Below are 14,399 nucleotides of genomic sequence, written 5' to 3'. Positions count from 1 at the left end.
GAAACCTGTGCCTGTGTATTGACTTTTTCCTATAGTCTTCCCACCATCTGATGCCCACTAGCGTTGGCTGAACCCAGGGGCGTAACTAGAAATGGCTGGGCCCCATAGCAAACTTTTGACTGCCCCCCCCCCCCTGACTGACCACTAAACGGTCAAGTGAAGTCATAACTACATAACTGCTAGCTCTGGTCAGGAGTGCTTGCAGTTAAAGGGACATTTGCAAAACCCAGGAGACCAGCAGGGCCACCCGGTGCTGCAAATGATGACGGCTCAGGGGGCCCAGTGTATTGCAGGAGCAGGCCATAGGGCCCCCTGATGCGACGGGCCCCATAGCAGCCGCTATGGCTGCTATAGTGGTAGTTACGCCCCTGGCTGAACCGTACTAATAGGTGACACAGGCCTCAGACCTTGTTACCTGGGATGAGCAGAGTGCTGAGGGTTTCCTGGCTAACACTCGCGCTGTGCGATGAAGCTCATAGACTTTCCAGTAACTTTTCTCCACCCAGATGAGTTCCTTGCTCTTTGGCTGTTTAGTGGATACTGTCCTGCACTGTAGTTACTCCTAGTCCTCGGCGTGGGTTGAGATGATCTGTTAGCTAGTCGTCTCCTGAAGGGTTTAGCACTGCATCACACAGCGTGTGGGTGCTTCAGGTAAAAAGTATGTAAGAGGGCACTGTTCTGCGTTCTACCCATGTAGGGTACTGACTTATGGTGGTTTTACACGGAGCAATAATTCGCCCGATCGCACGATTAACGATTTGAAATGAACAATATTTTTTCCATAACGATCAGCATTTACACGGAACAATACATCGTACGGAAAAATCGTTTTGCGATCGCTTAAGCCTATCTCATACATTGGTGAAATTGTTGAAAGACTTTACATAGAACGATCTGCGAATTTTTTGTGAACGATCAACGACGATTTGAGAAGTTGTTGAAAGATCAAAATGAACGATTTCTCGCTCATCGCTTGATCGTTCGCTGTGTTTACACATACAATTATCGTTTGAATTCGACCGTTATCGTGCAAATTCGAACGATAAATCGTTCCGTGTAAAACCACCATAAGATTGTGACTTGTTAGGGGGGGCCTGGCAGAAGGCCAGGGCCCAGGTAGAACCACTGTGGAGAGCTATTTGAGCTGTGTCCTTTCTCCACAGAATCTTAACTAAGACTCCTCCTTCACCCAAGGGACTAACTTCCTAACCAGCGTGTAAGGTGCGCTGTGGTTGGGTGGAAAGAGTGCAACAGAAGAGTAGAAAGGGAAGAGGTGATAGGACAGAAGAAAATAAAGATGCTACTGGTTTACAGAATCTGGTGCACATAAATACAGTAACCCTTTGAGAAACTTCAGCCGTGCAGCTTCTATACTTCAGTTTTACAATACAGCGACATCTAGTGGTCATCTTTAGTAAAACTTTAGCAAAAAGTACAGACTTTTACAAAGGGTGTGGATAATAGAAACAACCCTAGTGGGACACCAGACTGTGATGGTGGTTTAGGCTGTAGGTGGCTCCCTTTATTACCGCGCTGTGCTTGTTGCCTCAGGCTGTAGACGGCTCTCGTATATTACTGTGCTGTGCTGGCGGACTTGGGCTGTAGATGGCTCCCTGTGTTACCACTCTGTGATGGTGGTCTTGGGCTATAGATTGTTCTCTGTATTACCACTCTGTGCTAGCGGTCTTAGACTGTAGACAGTTCCATGTATTACCTTGCTGTGTTGGTGGTCTTGGGCTGTAGACTGTTCCCAGTATTACCACTCTGTGCTGGCGGTCTCAGACTGCAGACTGTTCCCTGTATTACTGTGCTGTGCTGGTGGTCTTAGGGTGTAGATTGTTCTCTATATTACCTTGCTGTACTGGTGGTCTCGGGCTGTAGACGGCTCCCTGTATTACCGTGCTGTGCTGGCGGTCTCAGGCTGTAGACTGTTCCCTGTATTACCACTCTGTGTTGGCGGTCTTGGGCTGTAGACTGTTCCCTGTATTACCACTCTGTGCTGGTGGTCTCAGGCTGTAGACGGCTCCCTGTATTACTGTGCTGTGCTGGTGGTCTCGGGCTGTAGACCGATTCCTGTATTAATACTCTGTGCTGGTTGTATCGGGCTGGAGACTGTTCCCTGTATTACCACTCAGTGTTGGCGGTCTCGGGCTGTAGACTGTTCCCTGTATTACCACTCTGTGTTGGCGGTCTCGGGCTGTAGACGGTTCCCTGTATTATCACTCTGTGCTGGCTGCCTCGGGCTATAGACTGTTCCCTGTATTACCACTTTGTGTTGGCGGTCTCGGGCTGTAGACGGTCCCCTGTATTACCGTGCTGTGCTGGTGGTCTCTTGCTGTAGACTGTTCCCTGTATTACCACTCTGTGCTGGCGGTCTCAGGCTATAGACTGTTCCCTGTATTACCACTCTGTGCTGGCGGTCTCGGGCTATAGACTGTTCCCTGTATTACCACTCTGTGTTGGCGGTCTTGGGCTGTAGACTGTTCCCTGTATTACCACTCTGTGCTGGTGGTCTCAGGCTGTAGACGGCTCCCTGTATTACTGTGCTGTGCTGGTGGTCTCGGGCTGTAGACGGTCCCCTGTATTACCGTGCTGTGCTGGTGGTCTCTTGCTGTAGACGGCTCCCTGTATTACCACTCAGTGTTGGAGGTCTCTTGCTGTAGACGGCTCCCTGTATTACCACTCTGTGTTGGCGGTCTCGGCTGTAGACTGTTCCCTGTATTACCACTCTGTGTTGGCGGTCTCGGCTGTAGACTGTTCTCTGTATTACCACTCTGTGTTGGCGGGCTCGGCTGTAGACTGTTCCCTGTATTACCACTCTGTGTTGGCGGTCTCGGCTGTAGACTGTTCTCTGTATTACCACTCTGTGTTGGTGGTCTCGGGCTCTAGACGGCTCCCTGTATTACCACTCTGTGTTGGCGGTCTCGGCTGTAGACGGCTCCCTGTATTACCACTCAGTGTTGGAGGTCTCTTGCTGTAGACTGTTCTCTGTATTACCACTCTGTGTTGGCGGTCTCGGCTGTAGACTGTTCCCTGTATTACCACTCTGTGTTGGCGGTCTCGGCTGTAGACGGCGGGGGCGCAGTGTGAACTGACCGCCTTGTAAATATTTCATGGCTTCCATACTCTCCGCTCACAGCCGGGTGATGATTCTCTGCAGCCGGAAGATTCTGCTTAATATTTGACAAGGATAATAGAGATTCAGTGTTCTGGGCTGATGGGAGAATTAAGGGGTTATATGATGTCACCCGTACACGGCAGCGTCTTCTGTATACATCTGTATATGTCTGCCTGTCTGCGGGGTCTATTCCTTGTGCTGTGATCTCTATCCTGCTATTGGGGGTAAGAACCTCATTGCCCTGTGGTAGATATCACATTATGTACGTAACTATAGCCAAGGCATCTGGGGGGCCACAGGGTCATAGGGGTCGCTCAGCATTGTACCTTATCGTAGGGAATATCTACCACTAGTATATAGGCCCCTCTGATGTATAAATGTATATGGCGCTATTAGTTTTACCTTATTGTAGCAAACAACACATCTGTGGCTTCTGTATTATGTTGGTTCTCTGTTGTATATGTGTATATGGCGTTATTATTATTTTTCTTTGCTATTGAATGTCAGGGGCAAAACACATCCCCGAGATCAAGTCTTATATAAAAAGGATGTGTGTATGTATGTGTGTATGATGTGTGTATCTACGATGTGTGTGTGATGTTATATGTGTGTGTGTATATGGTGTGTGTGTATATCTACGATGTGTGTGTGATGTTATGTGTGTATTTATATCTATGATGTGTGTATATCTATGATGTGTGTATGATGTTACGTATGTGTGTGTGTATGATGTGTGTATCTACGATGTGTGTGTGTGATGTTATACAGTATGTGTGTGTGTGTATATGGTGTGTGTATATCTACGATGTGTGTGTGATGTTATGTGTGTGTATGATGTAATGTGTGTGTATATCTACGATGTGTGTGTGATGTTATGTGTGTGTTTATATCTATGATGCTGCATTGTAGGGGAGGTAGTGTTTGCACCAGGTACGGTACAGCCCTGCACCTCTGGATAGAGCACCTTGTATATTAGACTGTCAGCTCTGTGGGCGAGGGGCTGCCTGTACTGTATAATGATTACCCCCTGAATATAGTCATATAAATGTTTTCTCCATTCTTCCTCCCATAGGTGACTGCTGGCTGACGCAGACTCTGGGATATCACCTGTGTGTATGAGACCCATCAGGAGAGTAGGAATGAAAACCAGCCGAAGACCCAGACGCCCAGACCTGTCGCACTAAAGAGGTACTGCAGACCACTAGTACATGGGGAAGCCGGGGCCAAACCATAACTCCCAGCATGCCCTGGCAGCCATAGCCTGGGATTCACCAAAGCCTGTGACAGGACAACATGGGAGTTGTAGTTTTGCAATATCTTGGGGCAGAGGTTGCATACATAGGATGCACCAAACCCTGTCAGAGCATAATGGGAGTTGTAGTTTTACCTAAGACTGGGGAACACTGATCTAGATCAGGCATGGAGAACTTGTGGTCCTCCAACTACAATTCTCATAATTTCCGGTGTGATGGCTCCATTGGCAGTATACAGTATATACACCACTTCCAGCATTGCCATGGTCCCCTCTGTGCAGTGCGTTGTGATATTATTTGTCAGACTTTATAGGTTGCATCTCCTACAATGCAGCACAGCTGTGAGCATACATACTCTACCACTAGGAGGCAGCAGTGAGATAACGGAAAACAAGCAGAATTACGAACGCAGCTCTGGATGTGGAGTTGCCTACAGCAGCTTTATACTGCAAATCTCAGACTGCTTGACGTCGAGGGTTGATGTGTAAGGGGCACCAAACCGGTGCCATCAATTATACACGTTACACAGTTATTGTAAGCATAAAGTTATGTACCAGCAATTATTGATGCTCTTTTATGCGGGTCAAAATGACGGACACTCTTTAAAGGGGCCACGTCACTATTATAACACAAGTAACCATGTACAGTAACGGTAAGTGCACATCAAGGGTTGTAATCCAATGTTCCCCAGACCCTGACTGACAGGGCAGACTCTGTCTCTTATAATAAAGCTTAGCATTATTAGCATCTGCTGCAGAACATCTTTAGAAACAAAACTGCCAATTCCTATTGCTGAAATATCATATATATATGGTGACACAAGCCCCAGACCTTGTTACCTGGGATGAGCGAAATGCTGAGGGTTTCCTGCTGACAACCACACTGCGATGTAGAGTTCCTGTGCTTACAGCAACTTTGCTCTATCCGGATAAGTTCCTACCTTCTTTGGCTTTAGTGGATACTGTCCTGCACTGTGACTCTCCTAGTCCAAGGCGTGGGATGAGTTAGTCTCCGACTGGTCTTCTCCTGTAAGAGCTTAACACTGCATAGTGTTTTGTAGAGTTTGTTAAGGAGAAACTGCTAGCTGTGTCTTGTCTTGCTTCCTCACCACACAGGAACCTGACTAAGACTACTTCTCTAAAGCTGGGGACCTGGCAGAGGGCCAGAGCCCAAAGGGACCACTGTAGGGAGCGATATCGCTTGCGTCCTTCCCCTACAACGTCCAACACAAAAGAACCTCACACTTCTTCTACCCATATGACTTTCTATCTCCAGCGTATCTAAAGTGGGTTGTGAGTGGGTGAAGAGTGCATAGAGAAGAAGTAAAGTAAGAGATGATAGGACAGAAGGTCTCATAGGTTCACAGATCCATGTGACATACAAATAAACAATAACCCTTTCCATACTTCAGCCTTGCAACCACTAAGTACACATACCTATAATAGCGACATCTAGTGGCAAAAGTTTATCACTACTTTACTTACAATAAGTACAGGCTTTTGCGAGGGGTGTAACCAATAGCAACACCCGTAGTGGGACACCACACACACACACACAGATACAGAACATACATACACACACACAGATACATCACTTATAGCTCTCAGTCTGCATCCTCCTCCTCTCTGCTGTCAGGCCACTCTCCCTCGGTAAAACACTGAGGGTATGTTCACACGAAGCAGCAGAATTTTGTCGCAGTCTATGTGAGGGCTTGCATGCCTCTGCTTGTCAATTCTTTGAGCAAAGAGCCGCGGAAGCACACAAACCGTCCCATTGAAACAAATGGCAGACAGGATTCCGCCTACTTTACCCTGTGTGAACAGCCCCTAATATTACACACTATTTCTACATAGTATGCCAAGAGCCCCATTATTTTTATGGAGATTTTTTCTTCAGCAGTTGGTGTGGGGGGGGGGGGGGGCTGCTTTTAGTGATTTTCATGTCTGTATTGGGTTTGTTTTCTTCCCATTGCGGTGAGCTGTTGCATTTTCTGTGTTTTTGTGTGTTTGCAGTTTCAGCCATAGCAACGTGCTCCTGCCTAGTGTGAATGGTGTTGTAGGAGAGCTGACCAAATTTCTAGGAGATGAGTGGCCTCTATGTGATGTAGTCGCTAATTCTTGGTGATGGAGTTCAGTCAGCATATGTGATAGTGACCAGAATCTAACGTGGTAGTGGTGCGGGTGCAGCTGGTGTACATTGTGGGTAATGGGAATAGTCCATTGTGTTTTATGACCAGATCCCCTTACCGTGGTCAGCAGCGGCAGCAGCCAAGCACAAGACGTACAAAGGGGGGCACAGACATTATCCTTCATCTGGCAAGTTATGTAATTATTACAATCTGTTTGTGTGTGTATATATATATATATATATATATATATATATATATACACACACACTACTGTTCAAAAGTTTGGGGTCACCCAAACAATTTTGTGTTTTTTATGAAAAGTCACACTTCTTCACCACCATACGTTGTGAAATGAATAGAAAATAGAGTCCAGACATTGACAAGGTTAGAAATAATGATTTGTATGTGAAATAACATTGTTCTTACATCACACTTTGCTTTCGTCAGAGAATCCTCCTTTTGCAGCAATTCCAGCATTGCACACCTTTGGCAGCTCCCACAAGTTGGATTGGTTGGATGGGCACTTCTGGCGTACCATACGGTCCAGCTGCTCCCACAACAGCTCAATGGGGTGGTGATCTGGTGACTGCGCTGGCCACTCCATTACCTATGATAGAATACCAGCTGCTGCTTCTGCTGTAAATAGTTCTTGCACAATTTGGAGGTGTGTTTAGGGTCATTGTCCTGTTGTAGGATGAAATTAGCTCCAACCAAGCGCTGTCCACTGGGTATGGCATGGCGGTGCAGAGTGATAGCCTTCCTTATTCAGAATCCCTTTTACCCTGTACAAATCTCCCACCTTACCAGCACCAACCCCAGACCATCACATGACCTCCACCATGCTTAACAGATGGCGTCAGGCATTCTTCCAGCATCTTCTCATTTCTTCTGCGTCTCACAAACGTTCTTCTTTATGATCCAAACACCTCAAACTTGGATTCATCCGTCCACAACACTTTTTTCCAGTCTTCCTCTGTCCAATGTCTGTGTTCTTTTGCCCATCTTAATCTTTTTCTTTTATTGGCCAGTCTCAGATATGGCTTTTTCTTTGCCACTCTGCCCTGAAGCCCAAAATCCCGCAGCCGCCTCTTCACTGTAGATGTTGACACTGGTGTTTTGCGGGTACTATTTAATGAAGATGCCAGTTGGGGACCTGTGAGGCGTCTGTTTCTCAAACTAGAGACGTCTAATGTGCTTATCTTCTTGCTTAGTTGTGCAACGCGGCCTCCCACTTCTTTTTCTACTCTGGTTAAAGCCTGTTTATGCTGTCCTCTGAAGGGAGTAGTACACACCGTTGTAGGAAATCTTCAATTTCTTAGCAATTTCTCGCATGGAATAGCCTTCATTTCTAAGAACAAGAATAGACTGTCGAGTTTCAGATGAAAGTTCTCTTTTTCTGGCCATTTTGAGCGTTTAATTGACCCCACAAATGTGATGCTCCAGAAACTCAATCTGCTCAAAGGAAGGTCAGTTTTGTAGCTTCTGTAACGAGCTAGACTGTTTTCAGATGTGTGAACATGATTGCACAAGGGTTTTCTAATCATCAATTAGCCTTCTGAGCCGATGAGCAAACACATTGTACCATTAGAACACTGGAGTGATAGTTGCTGGAAATGGGCCTCTATACACCTATGTAGATATTGCACCAAAAACCAGACATTTGCAGCTAGAATAGTCATTTACCACATTAGCAATGTATAGAGTGGATTTGTTTAAAGTTAGGACTAGTTTAAAGTTATCTTCATTGAAAAGTACAGTGCTTTTCCTTCAAGAATAAGGACATTTCAATGTGACCCCAAACTTTTGAACGGTAGTGTATACATACATTATATATATATATATATATATATATATATATACATATATATACATATATACACAGTGCACAGTACCTCTTGTGCACAGTGCCTGTATACTGGGTGTAATCCTCAGTGTGTATGTGTATGTGTATATATATATATATATATATATATATATATATATATATATATATATATATGTATGTATGTACATATACAGTACACAGTACCACTTCTCCTATCCTGTATGATGGGTGTAATCCTCAGTATCTGCTCTTATTCTGTATATATGGACAGTGCACAGTATCACTTCTGTCCTGTTTGCTGGGTGTAATCCTTAGTATATATATATACACAGTGCACAGTACCACTTCTCCTGTCCTGTATGCTGGGTGTAATCCTCAGTATATATATACAGTGCACAGTACCACTTCTCCTGTCCTGTATGCTGGGTGTAATCCTCAGTATATATATATATATATATATATATATATATATATATATATATATATATATATATATATATATACAGTGCACAGTACCACTTCTCCTGTCCTGTATGCTGAGTGTAATCCTCAGTATATATATATATACAGGCACAGTACCAATTCTCCTGTCCTGTATGCTGGGTGTAATCCTCAGTATATATATACAGTGCACAGTACCACTTCTCCTGTCCTGTATGCTGAGTGTAATCCTCAGTATATATATATATACAGGCACAGTACCAATTCTCCTGTCCTGTATGCTGGGTGTAATCCTCAGTATATATATATACAGGCACAGTACCACTTCTCCTGTCTTGTATGCTGGGTGTAATCCTCAGTGTATATACAGTGCACAGTACCAATTCTCCTGTCCTGTATGCTGGGTGTAATCCTCAGTATATATATATACAGTGCACAGTACCACTTCCCCTGTCCTGTATGCTGGGTGTAATCCTCAGTATACATATACAATGCACAGTACCACTTCTCCTCTCCTGTATGCTGGGTGTAATCCTCAGTATATATATACAGTGCACAGTACCAATTCTCCTGTCCTGTATGCTGGGTGTAATCCTCAGTATATATATATACAGGCACAGTACCAATTCTCCTGTCCTGTATGCTGGGTGTAATCCTCAGTATATATATATACAGGCACAGTACCAATTCTCCTGTCCTGTATGCTGGGTGTAATCCTCAGTATATATATACAGGCACAGTACCAATTCTCCTGTCCTGTATGCTGGGTGTAATCCTCAGTATATATATACAGTGCACAGTACCACTTCTCCTGTCCTGTATGCTGGGTGTTATCCTCAGTATATATATATATACAGTGCACAGTACCACTTCTCCTGTCCTGTATGCTGGGTGTAATCCTCAGTATATATATATATATATATATATATATATACAGTGCACAGTACCACTTCTCCTGTCCTGTATGCTGGGTGTAATACTCAGGATCTGTTCCCTATGTGTAGACACCAGTACTACCCTGCATCATACTGAAGTCCCTCCTGTATAGCCTTCACCCCACCCTCCCATAGTGGCTGTAGATTTTGCCATTCAGGAGCCTGGTAAAGATGAGTAGCAAGTGTTATGGGATTTTTCAGGGAAGCCATGTGGGCAGTCATTTCTCTTTCTCAGTGTCACATAACAGCCTTGGAAAGATGGGTTACCCTTTAGGATTCTTATAGTTGTCACTCGGCTAGTTTCCCAGGCTCCATAATGAGGCTCAGTTCAGCAGTCATATATCCCTGATTTGCCAGTGTCTTTAAATTAGGAGCCTGGGAAAGCTGGGTAAGTCTTCTCCTTCATAATGGCCCCCTGTGTGCTGTCACCCAGCTTTCCCAGGAACAGATAGTACTCAGTGAAGCTTTTACCGACAACTTGTATTTACTGCGGATTTTAATGTAATAAAAAAGCTAATGGAATGTGCATCCTCCGCGGCCCCAACGTATCGAGTGTCCGCGGCCTCCGATTGTTTACGTTTATTTTGGATCCACTGTCTGTGCATTCTTTGTCCTCAGAGAACCTCGCCCCCCCCCCTCCGCCGCCGCCGGCTGACTGCGCTCAGATCCTTTTACCGGTGGAGATCGGGTTCTGGAAAAAAAAAAAAAAAAGGTTGGTTTTGCACCAAAAAGCCTCTCAGTAGATATCAGGGGATGTAAGATAAGACTGATGTGAGGAGGAGAGAACTCCCCACCGCCACCGCCACCTCCGCGCCAACTACAGGTAATCGATAGGCCGGGACAGATAAAGACCAAGGCAATTCCGGCCGGGTCCCACGCCGCCTCGGCCCTTAAGGTGGCGACGCAAATCCACGGCAGGGAGAAGGGTTCCGAGACGTTTACCTCAAACCGCTCGGCTCTTTCTAGCACTGCCAAGAATCCGGGGCAGCTTGCCAGACACCCCAGCGGAGGGAGAGCGCGGACCATAAGATTGTGACGATCGGATAATTATGGTTTATGAATTTCAGCTTTAATCCGCAGTTCACTGAGTCCTGATTAAATATCAGTTAAACACAATTAAAGTTTGTGTTGTGTTTCCCGCTCCTGATCAGAATAATTAGAGACTCCGCCGCTCATGTCACTAGTCACAGGCGCAAATACCCCCCCCCCAAACCTCGGGAATGAATATGTTTCTTTAAAAGCAGTTTTACAGCTCCAGCTGTGGGTATTATTCTGCATCTCGCTGCTGTTATTGCTCACATTATGTTCTGATAGCCTGAACCCCGCGCCATCGCTCACTGAGAAGACCGTCACCCCCGCCAGAGCCGCCATAACCCAGATAGATGTCACAAGCGCAGAACTATTAACACCCCTCCCACCATATCCACTTATACTGCCATAGAGCGTTGTCCTGCTGATCACTCCACATAATATATCCTCCTGATCCCTCCATACACATGACTGATCCTTCAGCTGACAGCTATCCCTCCCGATCCCTCCATACACATGACTGATCCTTCAGCTGACAGCTATCCCTCCCGATCCCTCCATACACATGACTGATCCTTCAGCTGACAGCTATCCCTCCCGATCCCTCCATACACATGACTGATCCTTCAGGTGACAGCTATCCCTCCCGATCCCTCCATACACATGAATGTTCCTTCAGCTGACAGCTATCCCTCCCGATCCCTCCATACACATGACTGATCCTTCAGGTGACAGCTATCCCTCCCGATCCCTCCATACACATGACTGATCCTTCAGCTGACAGCTATCCCTCCCGATCCCTCCATACACATGAATGTTCCTTCAGGTGACAGCTATCCCTCCCGATCCCTCCATACACATGACTGGTCCTTCAGGTGACAGCTATCCCTCCTGATTCCTCCATACACATGACTGATCCTTCAGCTGACAGCTATCCCTCCCGATCCCTCCATACACATGAACGTTCCTTCAGCTGACAGCTATCCCTCCTGATTCCTCCATACACATGACTGATCCTTCAGCTGACAGCTATCCCTCCCGATCCCTCCATACACATGACTGATCCTTCAGCTGACAGCTATCCCTCCCGATCCCTCCATACATATGACTGATCCTTCAGCTGACAGCTATCCCTCCCGATCCCTCCATACACATGAACGTTCCTTCAGCTGACAGCTATCCCTCCCGATCCCTCCATACACATGACTGATCCTTCAGGTGACAGCTATCCCTCCCGATCCCTCCATACACATGACTGATCCTTTAGCTGACAGCTATCCCTCCCGATCCCTCCATACACATGAATGTTCCTTCAGGTGACAGCTATCCCTCCCGATCCCTCCATACACATGACTGGTCCTTCAGGTGACAGCTATCCCTCCTGATTCCTCCATACACATGACTGATCCTTCAGCTGACAGCTATCCCTCCCGATCCCTCCATACACGTGACTGATCCTTCAGGTGACAGCTATCCCTCCCGATCCCTCCATACACATGACTGATCCTTCAGGTGACAGCTATCCCTCCTGATTCCTCCATACACATGAATGTTCCTTTAGCTGACAGCTATCCCCCAATTCCTTTATACACATAACCAGTCTTTCAGGTGACAGCTATCCCTCCCGATCCCTCCATACACATGAACGTTCCTTTAGCTGACAGCCCTTGATAACCTAACCTTGACTCCTTGAATTCCACTTTCTGACCGCTTTGTTCTCAGATATAAAAGCCACCTTTAGAGCAATCTGGCTGCCTCTTACCCCTCCCTTTAGAGAAAACAGGAACTGGGAGAGATAACTGTTAGTTATTGAAGGTGTCATCTGCCACAGTAGGGAGATGTGGGTTGTAGTGTGACCATAGGAGTTGTATTTTTCATATATAGGATGTAAATATGGTCGACAAGCCCCCATCCTGCCCCCGTGTTCCTCTCACCAGTCTTCAGGTGAATTGATGTAGATGTGGCGGTGATCACTGGCGGCGGTGACATTGCTGATGAATGAGGCTACCTGGCACGAAGGATGTTCTGATGCTTAAACAGATTACATCCCTCCACCGAGAACAGTAAACAACAAGTCACAAATCAACGCGGCAGCCCCTGTGGATCTCCAGCCGTCCGCCATCCATCTGTACAGCGTCTTATGTGACTGCGCTCATCCACCGCCCTGTGTGCTGCCCGCTTACTGCACCTCCATCCACCCCACCCGTACTGGGAACCATAGAGAACCCAACACAGAGCCATCAGTCCTGTCCTGTGCCTCTTATACTGGTCCCATCATCTGTACATGGTGGGTGGTGTGCCCACCGCTGGGATCCCGCTCCAACCTTAGTCCTGTCCTGTGCCTCTTATACTGGTCCCACCATCTGTACATGGTGGGTGGTGTGCCCACCGCTGGGATCCCGCTCCCTCCTCAGTCCCTATGCTCCTTGATTCCCCGTGAGGTTCGGATGTTGTCCTGTCCATTCCCAGAGGAGCTTTGTTTTCTCTCGGGTTCTTCTAGGTCTGGGAGAAGGGGCGAGGGGCGCTGCATGTGAGACCGCGCTCACAGAAGGGAATTGGTGGCTGCTGGTGTGGGGACAGAGTGAATGGTGCCCAGGAACAGGACCCACTCTCTAGTCATGTGATCGAGGCTGTGGGTGCTCACTATAAGTATCAGAAGAAAGGTACATAGGACCCAGTCACAAGTGTGACTGCTCTTACCCCTGTTATTCTAATATAAAAGGGCCTGGAAAAAAACAACAACTTTATTCTATTTCTGGAAAATTCCCTAAAGGAGAAATTTTTATTAAAGTATTGTACTGCCCCCCCAAAAGTTATACAAATCCCCAATATACACTTATTACGGGAAATGCTTATAAAGTGTTTTTTTTCCCTGCACTTACTACTACATCAAGGTTTCACTTCCTGGATAACATGGTGATGTCACTTCCTGGATAACATGGTGATGTCACTTCCTGGATAACATGGTGATGTCACTTCCTGGAGAACATGGTGATGTCACTTCCTGGATAACATGGTGATGTCACTTCTTGGATAACATGGTGATGTCACTTCCTGGATAACATGGTGATGTCACTTCCTGGATAACATGGTGACGTCACTTCCTGGATAACATGGTGATGTCACTTCCTGGATAACATGGTAATGTCACTTCCTGGATAACATAGTGATCTCACTTCCTGGTTAACATGGTGATGTCACGACCTGACTGCCAGGGCTGTGGCTGCTGGAGAAGATGATGGCAGGGGGGACAGTGAGGGAAACAGGGCATTGGAGGGACACTGAGCATCCCTCTGCCATCATCCTCTCCAGCAGCCGCAGCTCTGGGAGTCGGGTTGGGGCATCACCATCTTATCCAGGAAGTGACATTACCATGTTATCCAGGAAGTGACATCACCATGGTATCCAGGAAGTGACATCACCATGTTATTCAGGAAGTGACGTCCCCATGTTATCCAGGGAGTAACGTCACTATGTTATCTAGGAAGTGACGTCACCATGTTATCCAGGAAGTGACATCACCATGTTACCCAGGAAGTGACGTCACTATATTATCTAGGAAGTGACATCACCATGTTATCCAGGAAGTAACGTCATTATGTTATCGAGGAAGTGACGTCACCATGTTATCCAGGAAGTGAAATCACCATGTTATCCAGGAAGTGACATC

General features: G+C 46.4%; 1 protein-coding gene across 11 annotated transcripts in view; it reads left to right on the top strand.

Moving 5' to 3' along the window:
• Positions 1-14,399, top strand: part of ZBTB20 (zinc finger and BTB domain containing 20) — a 683,935-nt gene that overhangs the window by 553,421 nt on the left and 116,115 nt on the right. For all 11 annotated transcript variants that reach the window (XR_011358869.1, XM_069945739.1, XM_069945732.1 and 8 more), the window contains one exon: positions 4,191-4,306. The gene's annotated coding sequence lies outside the window, so the exon portion shown is untranslated. The remainder of the gene's footprint in view (positions 1-4,190; positions 4,307-14,399) is intronic.

Source organism: Dendropsophus ebraccatus, chromosome 11 (assembly GCF_027789765.1).
Source record: "Dendropsophus ebraccatus isolate aDenEbr1 chromosome 11, aDenEbr1.pat, whole genome shotgun sequence".
In the NCBI taxonomy this organism is placed as follows: domain Eukaryota; kingdom Metazoa; phylum Chordata; class Amphibia; order Anura; family Hylidae; genus Dendropsophus; species Dendropsophus ebraccatus.
This window is presented reverse-complemented; position numbering and strand designations above follow the sequence as displayed.